General features: G+C 42.3%; 1 long non-coding RNA gene and 2 pseudogenes across 1 annotated transcript; 1 reads left to right on the top strand and 2 right to left on the bottom strand.

Moving 5' to 3' along the window:
• Window positions 1–3194: 3194 nt before the first annotated feature.
• Window positions 3195–3832, bottom strand: LOC121485818 (annotated as a pseudogene).
• Window positions 3833–6205: 2373 nt separating this feature from the next.
• On the top strand, window positions 6206–7173 carry LOC121484544. Its single transcript, XR_005986062.1, has 3 exons — window positions 6206–6443; window positions 6637–6815; window positions 7125–7173. It is a non-coding gene; the product is annotated as an uncharacterized LOC121484544 (long non-coding RNA).
• A 1750-nt stretch (window positions 7174–8923) lies between these two features.
• LOC121484543 lies at window positions 8924–9327 on the bottom strand (annotated as a pseudogene).
• Between the last annotated feature and the right edge of the window lie 1345 nt (window positions 9328–10672).

Genomic DNA, 10672 nt, shown 5'->3' with positions numbered 1-10672 from the left:
GGAGCTTTCCAGTGCTGTGTGGTCACGAACTTGCTCTTCCCCTGTCCTTCCAGCTGGTCTTCTGGCGGAGGGGCCTGCTGTGCTGATTCTCAGGTGTGTGCACGTGGGGGAGCTGTCCCACCCCATGCCAGGTGCATGGTTCAGTGGGAGATGTTTATCCTGTGTGGCTTCTGCTCCCTGGCAGCCCCGCTCCATCCCAGGCACAGGGTGACACCAGGAGGAACAACAACAGTGGCCGCAGACAGCTCTCCAGCCCTGGAGTCAGCTCCAGCAGTAACTAACGCAGTCTCCCAATCTGCAGGGGCCTGGATGCTCTGGTGGGCGGGGGGCGCTGACCTGCAGAGCTCAGGGCGCCCGGCAGCAGGAGCATCCTCGCTGTCCTGTGTCCTCCTGGCCTCTGCCTGTCCCAGGGGAGCGCCAGATCTTGGGCTGTGTGCCCAGGCGCCTTGGGTTCCGGGGCCTGCGCTGCTGGAATTGCACTCCCGGGGAGCCCCAGCACTTTACTGAGCTCACCCTGCAGTGTGTGGTGCACTCTCCCCTGGGGGTGCACTGCCTCTGTTAGTGACCCTGGGGACCTGGGGGTTCCACTGCCCCTTCTGGGATCCTACCCTAGTTCCCTGCAAGCACCTTTCCGTCCAGGAAGATTGGTACACTCCTGCTTCTCCGGGACTGGGGTTTCCTGTCCTGGATGCTCTTGCCACCTGGCCTTAGCCCAGCAACTCGTGGGGACTCCTCCCCCTTGGATGCTTGTTTGTTTGTTTATTTGTTTATTTATTTATTTCTGTCTTTCTACCTTGATAGAAGCACGAACTCTTCTCACTGTAGCATTCCAGCTGTTCTCTCTTTAAATCTCAGGCCAAATTCATAGGTTTTCAGGATGATTTGAGAGTTATCTAGGTAAGTTGGTGGGGACACATGACTTGGGGACCCTGCTCCTCCACCATTTTGCCCTGCCCTTCGCGTATATCTTTTTGAATTAGTGTTTTCATATTCTTTGGGTAAATACCCAGTAGTGGAATTACTGGATCATATGGCAATTCTATTTTTAATTTTTTGAGGAAACTCCATACTGCTTTCCACAATGGTTGCATCAGTGTGCATTCTCACCAACAGTGTATAAGCGTCCCTTTTCCTCCACATCCTCATCAACATGTGTTGTTTCTTGTATTTTTTATTTTAGCCATCTGACAGGTGTGAAGTGATATCTCATTGTGGTTTTGATTTGCATAGCTCTGATGATGAGTGATGTTGAGCATCTTTTCATGTGTTTGTCGTTCATCTGTATTTCTTCTTTGGAGAAATGTCTGTTCATGTCTTCTGCCCATTTTTAATTGGTTATTTGGTTTTTTGATGTTGAGGTGTATAAATTCCTTATGTACTTTGAATACTAACCCTTTATTGGGTATGTCATTTGCAAACATCTTCTCCCATTCAGTAGGTTGTCTCTTAGTTGTTTTTGATGATTTCTTCTGCTGTGCAGAAACTTTTAATTTTGATATAGTCCAAATAGTCTACTTTTGCTTTTGTGTCCCTTGCTTCAGGAGACATATCTAGAAAAATGTTGCTATGACTGATGTCAGATTATGCTCTCTTCTGGGATTTTAATGGTTTCAGATCTCACGATTATATATTTAATCCCTTTTGAGGTTTTTTTTTTTTGTGTGTGTGTGTGTGGTGTAAAAAAGTGGTCTAGTTTCATTGTTTTGCGTGTAGCTGTCTGGTTTTCCCAAGGCTGTTTTTTTTAAAGACTTTATTTATTCACGAGAGACAGAGAGAGAAAGAGAGGCAGAGACACAGGAAGAGAGAGAAACAGGCTCCATGCAGGGAGCTCAATGTGGAACTGAATCCCGGGATTCCAGGATCATGCCCTGGGCCAAAGGGAAGCCCTCAACAACTGAGCCACCCAGGCATCCCCTAAGGCCATTTGTTGAAGAGACTTTTCCCTATTGCATATTCTCGCCTCCTTTGTCAGAGATTAATTGACCATATAATCATGGTTGTATTATGAGGCTCTCTGGTCTCTTCCTTTAATTTATGTGTCTCTTTTTGTGCCAGTACCACAGTGTTTTTTTTTTTAATTTTTAAAATTTAAATTTAATTTGCCAATGTATAGTATAACACCCAGTGCTTATAGTGTTTTGATTACTACAGCTTTTTTTTTTATGATAGTCACACACACACACAGAGAGAGAGGCAGAGACACAGGCAGAGGGAAAAGCAGGCTCCATACAAGGAGCCTGATGTGGGACTCCATCCCAGGTCTCCAGGATCACACCCTGGGCTGAAGGCAGTGCTAAACCGCTGAGCCACCTGGGCTGCCCTATATATAACATGCATAAAACAGTCTATATTAAGTTGATGGTTGCTTAAGTTTGAATCCATTCCTTACTCCATACCCTCCCCCATTTTAGGTATATGGTGTCATACCTTACATCCTTTTATTTTGTGAATCCCTTCACTGATATAGATAAACTTAATTTTACTGCTTTTGTGCTTTCCACTTTTCTTACTCCTGCTTATTGTCTTTTCTTTCCACTCAAAAAGTCTCCTTTAGTATTTCTTGTAGGGCTGGTTTAGTTGTCATGAATTCCTTTGACTTTTTACTTTTTCTTTCTGAACGACAGCCTTGCTGGATAGAATATTTTTGGTTGAAGGTTTATTTTCTTTCAGTATTTTAATGTATTCTTTGAATACATTACACCACTCTCTTCTAGGCTGCAAAGTTTCTGCTGAAAACCAGCTGACCACCTTCTTGGGTTTCCCTTGTATGTAACTGTTTTCTCTTGCTGCTTTAAAAATTATCTATTACTACTTTAAAAAAAAAGATTTTATTTATTTATCATGAAAGGCACACAGAGAGAGGTAGAGACACAGGCAGAGAGAGAAGCAGGCTCCCTGCAGGGAGCCCAATGTGGGACTTGATCCCAGGACCCTGGGATCACGCCCTGAGCTGAAGGCAGATGCTCAACCACTGAACCACCCAGGCATCTCAGCTTTTTTTTTTTTTAAACAAGGTTTTATTTTCTCCTTTGAGATTATAATGAACAAGGTCATACCACAAGTAAAGTCAGAAGTAGGGCACAGAATGCTCACAAGGCTGGTTTGGTTATCTGAGATCATTAAAAATGAATGACTCCTAACAACATATACAAAAAATAAGAAATATAAAATACAAATTTCCCTTTAAAAATACTTTTAAGAAAAAAAGCAGGGCCTTGGAAGTTTTGCTTCTTTTCTCCTCCTTTGTTGCAGATTCCTGCTGTGGCTTTGGTGGGTGGTGGAGCGAGGGTGTCATCTGTAGGTGGTGCTGCCCATGTGGGGTATGGGCAGATGGAACTCCCCACTTGAAGGAGACTATGTTTAGATTCTGAGATGGGAAGTGCAAGGTAAATAGTTCATGTAGCCTTTGTTGTTGTTAGATTTAAGTTTTCCTTTTTTGCTGTCCAGTCATCCTCATAGGTCTTCTGTTTCTTGGTGTCCACATTGCCATCCTCATCATCTTCACCTGCCTGTGTGTTCAAAGCTGCCTAAGCCTCCCCATCTTCCTCTCCATTCTCTTCCTCACCATCACCTTCCTCTTCCTCCTCTTCTTCCCCTCCCATTTTACCTCTTCTTCATCTACCTTGTCGGCCTCCTGCTCTCCATCTTTCTCATGAGCTTTCCTATTAGCAGGTGTGCCTCATCCATTCTCTGCCTCCTCCACAACTCCCTTCTCCTGTAAGTCCTTGGTGGTGATCTCAGAGCTGGTGTCCATGGGTCTCTAACATGACCTGGCACACCAGTGATCATCAGATGCAGTCGATTAAAAAGAAAGCAAGAGTTGGAGGATTCTGGTGGTAAGTCTACCATAGTCTGTGGTGGTGGAGGAGGTCTACCGTTGAGCTGGTTAGGGCAAACCCCGAGCTGAACACAGAAACAATGCCAAGATGGCTTTTCAGAGCAGCCAGTGGGGCTATGAAATAACTTTGAATCCCTTTGCAAACATATCTTTCCATATTTCCTCCTCTCTGAATTTACCACATTCCTGAATTTTATTGGCTGTATCCTTGTTTTCCATTATCTTCCACTTAAGCACAAAATATCACTTATTTTCCTTCTTTTTAAATTTTTATTAAAGGAACACACTCTATGTATATTTCTATGGCTCGCTGCTCATCATATATTAGGCTCAGTAATTTTCACTCCTGTGTTCTATTCTAATGTAAAGGTACTTCACACCTAATTATCATCCTACTTTTTTTTTTTTTAAAGAGGGTGTTCAAAATTTTTTTAGTTTTAATTTATTTATGATAGACATAGAGAGAGAGAGAGAGAGAGAGAGAGAGAGAGATAGGCAGAGGGAGAAGCAGGCTCCATGCCGGGAGCCCGACGTGGGACTCGATCCCGGGACTCCAGGATCGCGCCCTGGGCCAAAGGCAGGCGCCAAACCACTGAGCCACCCAGGGATCCCCTCCGTCCTACTTTTGATAGACATGTTTCATTTCCAGATTTGTTACTGCAATGATGTTAGTGAAACTAATGTAACAGTGTTTGATAACACGGAAAGCATTTCAAGGATTTTTAGCTGTGATAAAACCATTTAGGAGGAAGCAAAAGAGAGACTTCTGGAGGAGAAACAACAACAAAAAGGTCAGAAAAAAAAAACATTTTCACCCCAGGGACATTTAGGAGTTTCCTCTGAAATTGTAATAGAAAAGGAATTTTATCTTCTTCCCTAATACTACATCCATTATCTCTTCATCTGTTTTTATCTACCATTTCAGATCTGGAGAAATAGTGTCAGAAATGTCAGAAGAAATACAAATATTTAAGTTCAAATTGGGCACAGAGCAATCAGGCACTGTTCAGGAAATGGTAGTCTGTTTTTTTTTTTTTTTGTATACTCAGAATATAACAAAATATTAAAAAAAAATCACTTTTTGAATAAGACAAGTAGTGCTCTGATGGACTAATTATACAGTCTCAAACAGGTTCTCTGCCTTGTATGACCTATGAACTAGGACCTCTGAATCCCTAATTCTGGGCTCTGCTCTAATCTACATGCTTCCACCAGTTGGAAATTATTTCCTTACTCTAGGGTTTTCAAAATTCTCTAAGTACTCTTGATATTACAGAAGATTGGAAACCTACAGCAGCCACTCCATGACTGGATGTTACTTGGATTTCTTCTTTCTTCTAAAATGTTGATTGCTTTCTTTCCCATAAAACAGCATTGACTCGTTATAAAATCACGAGGCAGATAAATTGCAAAAATTTTTCTGCATCTTAAATTTGATGCTCCAAGAAGATGTAATAACACTACTCTATTTTATAGATAATGAAACTATGTAAATAATGAAACTCACTATCCGAACACAGTCACAATTATTGGGGCACATATAGTGCTTGGCAGCCAGATAATCAAACTAACACATACTAAGCCAGATAACACTGCACTGTTTTGTTTTTATTTCAGGTGGCCGGTGATCCAGTTTTATAATCACCATAGTATGCACACAAAAGAAAAGTCTATCCAAAAAAAATCTCACAAATATTAAGCCATCCTTGGTGACTAATATTAACACAGAATGTCACATATCTCATCTTCCAGTCCAAAGAGGCCTTTGCATACGATCACAATATCAGTTCACGACCACGTATTGTTGCTTTTCAACAGTGGCATATCATCCCTAACACAAACCGCCTTACGCCTAAGGGAACAAAGATTCACAGTAGCACGAACTGTCCCATGGATATAAACAATTTGAGGTCCCAGTCACCGAATGGGACCCACGAACTCACCCGGAGGAAGACGCACCCATCTATTCAACTGGCAGACCCTGCTCCAGTCTCTCGTAAACTAGGGAAGCTCAGGGTTGTTCCCGTGGACCTTACTTGAGATGTTCCCGTGCACCGAAGCCTAAATCCCCGGTCACACCCCTGTCACCTTTCCCATCTTCACCTTCTCTGGAGTCCAGAATGTGTTCCTCAGCCTTCCTCGAGAACCATTCATCAAAGACCACAACCATTTGTCAAAGATATAAAAGACAACTGAGCCGCGGCGCTCGCCGAGCCTGGACCAGCTCCCCGCAGCAGAGGCTAGAACTCCGGATTGATTTTGGCAAAAGCGCCTTTGCTACACGTAGCGGAGTCGCACGACTACTGAGGGTCCAGGATCTCCTCTGCTGGGGATTTGCCCGCCGCGGACTACATTTCCCAGAAGTCTCCGGGCACAGGTCTTTCTTCCGGGCGGGGCGAGCTTGCCCGCGGAGAGCTCTTTGGAGGGCCAGGTTCCCAGCCTCCGAAGACTTTCCGGCTTATTTCCCATAAGTCTGTGGGGCCATTTCCGGCGTCCTGAAGGTGCTTGGGCTCTGCGCGGTGAGTTTCTCGCGTCGGAGGAAGTAATCAGCGCCGGGTGAGAACCCGCAGCGAGCGTAGGGGTGACCCCCCCGGAGGCGCCCGAGGTGAGGAGGCCCGGGTCGCCGACAGGGCGTGTCGCGTTCGGAGCCTCCAGCCTGTGTGTGCGCGAGCGGCTGAGAAGGATGGTGTGTGACAGATGGCGTGGCAGGGCCGGCGTGTGCCTCCGTGATGGTGTGTGCGACTGGGAATGGGTGACGGGGTGACGGGGTGCTTTGGCTGTGTGCTGGTTCCCTCTAGACTTTCTTCGGGCCTGCCAAAGTTTAATGACCTCAGGAGAAGGAGTCCTACACTAAGCGCTGGAGTGAACGTTTCACACAAGAAGGCATAGGCCCCGCCCCGTCTTGGGATGAGCAGTGCACGTCTGGAAGTGTCCTCGTGACATGCTGCGAGGAAGACGTGATGGGGAGGTCCCAGAGGTAAGATTCCCACAAGGGCGCGTCCAGGAGCTCCTTGGGAGCCAGCTACGTGTTTCATAAGCACTGCAACCAGACCTCTGTCCCCAACAATTGCTGTCAACTCAAAGACAGATTCCAGCCTTCCTTTCAGTTCCATTTGGTTTTGTGTGGTTGAAGGCAGACATGGCTCTAGACGGCGTTGTGGTTTTTTCTTTTTTTAAAAACAATTTTTTAAAATTTTAAATTTTTTTTAGTTAGGTGTGTGCTCCAAGAAATGCTGGTGTCTCATGATTCTTTTTTTCCCCCTGCTGCTGCCGGGTTTCTAAGAAGGACCCTGAGGAGGAAGGAAGAATTGTATTATTTTGAAATCAAGGTTAAGGTGAGTTTGTGTTTCTTCTTTATTCACACACTTATATTTGTTTTTAGATCATGAGAATATCTGCTTTCCCTGGCCTGCAGTGTCACTGGTAGTGTCCATCCTGGGTTTTCCTTGTGGTCAGTGACCCCCCCACACACACACCCCCAGGCGCTGCTGTGTCCCTTTTCTTAGTGACACCCTATTGTCCTTATTCTCAATAGCTAGCTGTTCAGAGGGCAAATCATTTAAATCCTTCAGTGCATTCCTCCTTTCTAAGTATGCTGATGGTGTAGAAATAACACCTCCTAGAGATTAGTGTCAGAGTTTTATTTTAGACTATGATTACTTGAGATTGGTATTTAGGTGGTATCATGTGCAAACTATTTTGTCTTCTCCACAGCCATGATTTTTTAATCAAGGCAAGGTAGAAGGAGTATTTCAGTTAATAAATGATAATATTTTAAGGCTTTTAGGGATTGGGCTTTGAGCATAAGGGTTTGCAGTTTGCACCAACAAGGACAGAGAGTTTCAGATAATCTTTAGGTAGAAATCTGAAACAGGGGCACCTGGGTGGCTCAGTGGTTAAGCATCTACCTTTGGGATCAAGTCCCTCATCAGGCTCCCTGCAGGGAGCCTGTTGCTCCCTCTGCCTATGTCTTTGCCTCTCTCTGTGAGTCTCTCATGAATAAATAAATAAAATCTTTAAAAAAATATATAATTTGAAACATTGCTAAACATGAGTTATTTCAGGTCCAATTTTGTGAGTGTTGTAGAAGTGGTACTGTGTTATGGTTAAGGGTAAGGCTCTGGATCAGAGCATCTATATTCAAATCCTGGCTCTGTTACTAGTGGTGTGAGCTTAGGTGACTCAGGTTCTCTGTGTCACATCTACAAAATTAAGACAAAATAATGCCTACCTAATGGGGGTTATAGAAATCGTAAAATGAGTCAGAGTATTTAAAGCTCCTTAGAACAGAGTCTGCCCCATGATACAGACTTAGAGAATATTAAGATTTGCTGTTATGTGGTGATTCTTGATTTTCACATCAGCTTTTTATGATTGAAATTTGAAGAGAAATACAAAGATGATTGTGATGGGTGCTTGCAGGTTTAAAAGTGACCAGATGCTCTAGTGGTCTAGTATAGGGAATCTTAACCTGTGGTCTTATTCCATTTATGAGCTGCCAGGTGATTGCAGACTCCTTGAAATTGAGGCATAATTTATGTAAATATTTGTAAATTTATTTATTTGTTTATTTTAAGATTTTATTTATTTATGAGAGACACAGAGAGGGAGAGAGAGGCAGAGACACAGGCAGAGGGAGAAGCAGGCTCCATGCAAGGAGCCCGACGTGGGACTCGATCCTTGGTCTCCAGGATCACACCCTGGGCTGAAGGTGGTGCTAAACCGCTGAGCCAGCCTGGCTATCCCTGTAAATTTATTTTTTTAAGTGGGCAAAATTTCTATAATTTCATGAGATTGTCAAGTGTACATGACCCAGAAAAGATCTAACTCCATTGGTTTGGAATTAAGATTTAATAGCTGGGATGGAGCTTTTACAAAATTAGGGTCCAGTGATAGAGAAACAGTTAAGTTAATTGCAGTATATCCTGTAATGGAATAATGTGTACCTAATAAAAATTGAGTTTATAATGAATCAAAAGAAGGAAAAATGAAAATAGTAAAATATTAAGTAATAGTTGTAGTTTTGAACAAAAGTCCTCAAGAATATTATGGGTTATATAAAGAATCCCATTCAGTAGGAGAAGGTTTTTTTTTTTTTTTTTTTTTTTCATGGTAAAGACTGCTTTACTGGTGGCAGTTAGTATTAAGTAAATAAATATTGAATTTATCGATTACTGGTCCATAGAGAGCTGAATGAAACAACCAACTGCCTGCTGAGATGAATTGAAGTTAATCCTGCGTCTTGGGAAAAGAAGCCACAGCTAGCTGATACATGGCATATGCTGTTCCACCAACTGTAAGCATCATAGTGGCTCTATACAGGAGGGCATCAGCTGCTCCACCCTTTAGATGCACTGGAATTCCATTATCCTCCTGAAATAGCTTTTGTTTCTCTGGCACTTTATTGACTGCGTGAAGCAGTACTTATGGTCCTCTGGGCAATCTGGCGAAGAGCCAGCAGATTCCGCAGCATCTTGGCTCAGTTACTACCCACCCAACTGCGGAGAAGGTTTTGAAAGACATTTTCAAGGATTATATCCAAAATTTTTCTTAATGGACTATTAAGTGTAGCTACACTTGTTGAGCATCCTTTCTGTACCAAATATTTTTCTATTTATGTACATATATTTCCTTTCTCAGACTTTGAAGGTAACTTATATAATTGATATTCATTACTGAGGAATCTTGATAGTGAAAGTGTCTCAGTGTAGTGGTGAGCCATTAGCTATAGGATGTTCAACAGCTGGTAGGTGTACTTTGTTTCTGACCCACTGATTTTCAGTGTTGGATCTGTTTTTTCAGTTTTCTTCATGATTGAAATATGTTCCTTCCCTATTATTCAATTTTGTACATTTGGAAATATCTTTATATTTCTTATGGAATTAATACAGGCTGTGTGGCAAAAAATTTAACAATCCAGAAAACATATAGAGAAGGAAGTTAAAATTACATTCTCTAGAGTTAATCATTCTTAATATTTTGGTGTGTTTCTGTTTAAATTTTTTTCCCTGTGAGCCTATGTCTCTGGTTTTGTTTCTGCAGAATAAGAATTGGTGATACAGTTGAGTTAAAGACTCTCTAGCTCTTATTTTGAAGGAGAAGTCCAATCCAGATGTGGGTTTTATTTTAATCTTGAATACATAGAAAGAAGAGAGAAGTGTCAGTGATTTCTTTTTTAAAAATCTGAAGTATTCACAACTTTTAAGAATATAGAAACACCATTTTAAGAATTAGTTATAAGAGCCACAAAGACATTCAAAATTAGATTATTTTAAAGGTTACTTCCATAGAAAATAGTGATAATTTCCAATGTGTATATTCTGTCTTGTGAAAATCTATTTACAAATAATATTTCCAAGGACAGATACTAATATCAGAAGGTAGAATAAGAAGGTTATAGTTATCAATATTCAGATAAGCCACCAATTTGCACAGAACAAGATCAAGCCTCTGGTTAATGTTCTGTTCTTGACACCTAATTGGGTTGTATTTTCTGAGCCATCTTTATGATGCTGAGTCCTATCTGCAGCTACTGGGAGGAGAGGATAACTCCTGTATATCTTTCTGAGAACCTCTTTAAAAAAAATTTTTTAAAGTAATCTCTACATCCAGTGTGGGGCTCAAAAAGTCACAATCCTGGGATCAAAAGTCACATGCCTCTCCAACTGAGCCAGCCCGGCACCTCTATTGTATACCAATATTTTATCTGGATTTGCTTACATAATCTTCAGTGCAGCCATCTGTCATAGTTGATGTTCCGATTCTTCTTTTGTGGGCAGGGACATAGAAGTGTTGAGAAATTGGTCACCATCATGCCTGGATTCACGTCCTGAA

This window comes from Vulpes lagopus, chromosome 2, assembly GCF_018345385.1.
Source record: "Vulpes lagopus strain Blue_001 chromosome 2, ASM1834538v1, whole genome shotgun sequence".
NCBI classification, from domain to species: Eukaryota; Metazoa; Chordata; class Mammalia; order Carnivora; family Canidae; genus Vulpes; species Vulpes lagopus.
This window is presented reverse-complemented; position numbering and strand designations above follow the sequence as displayed.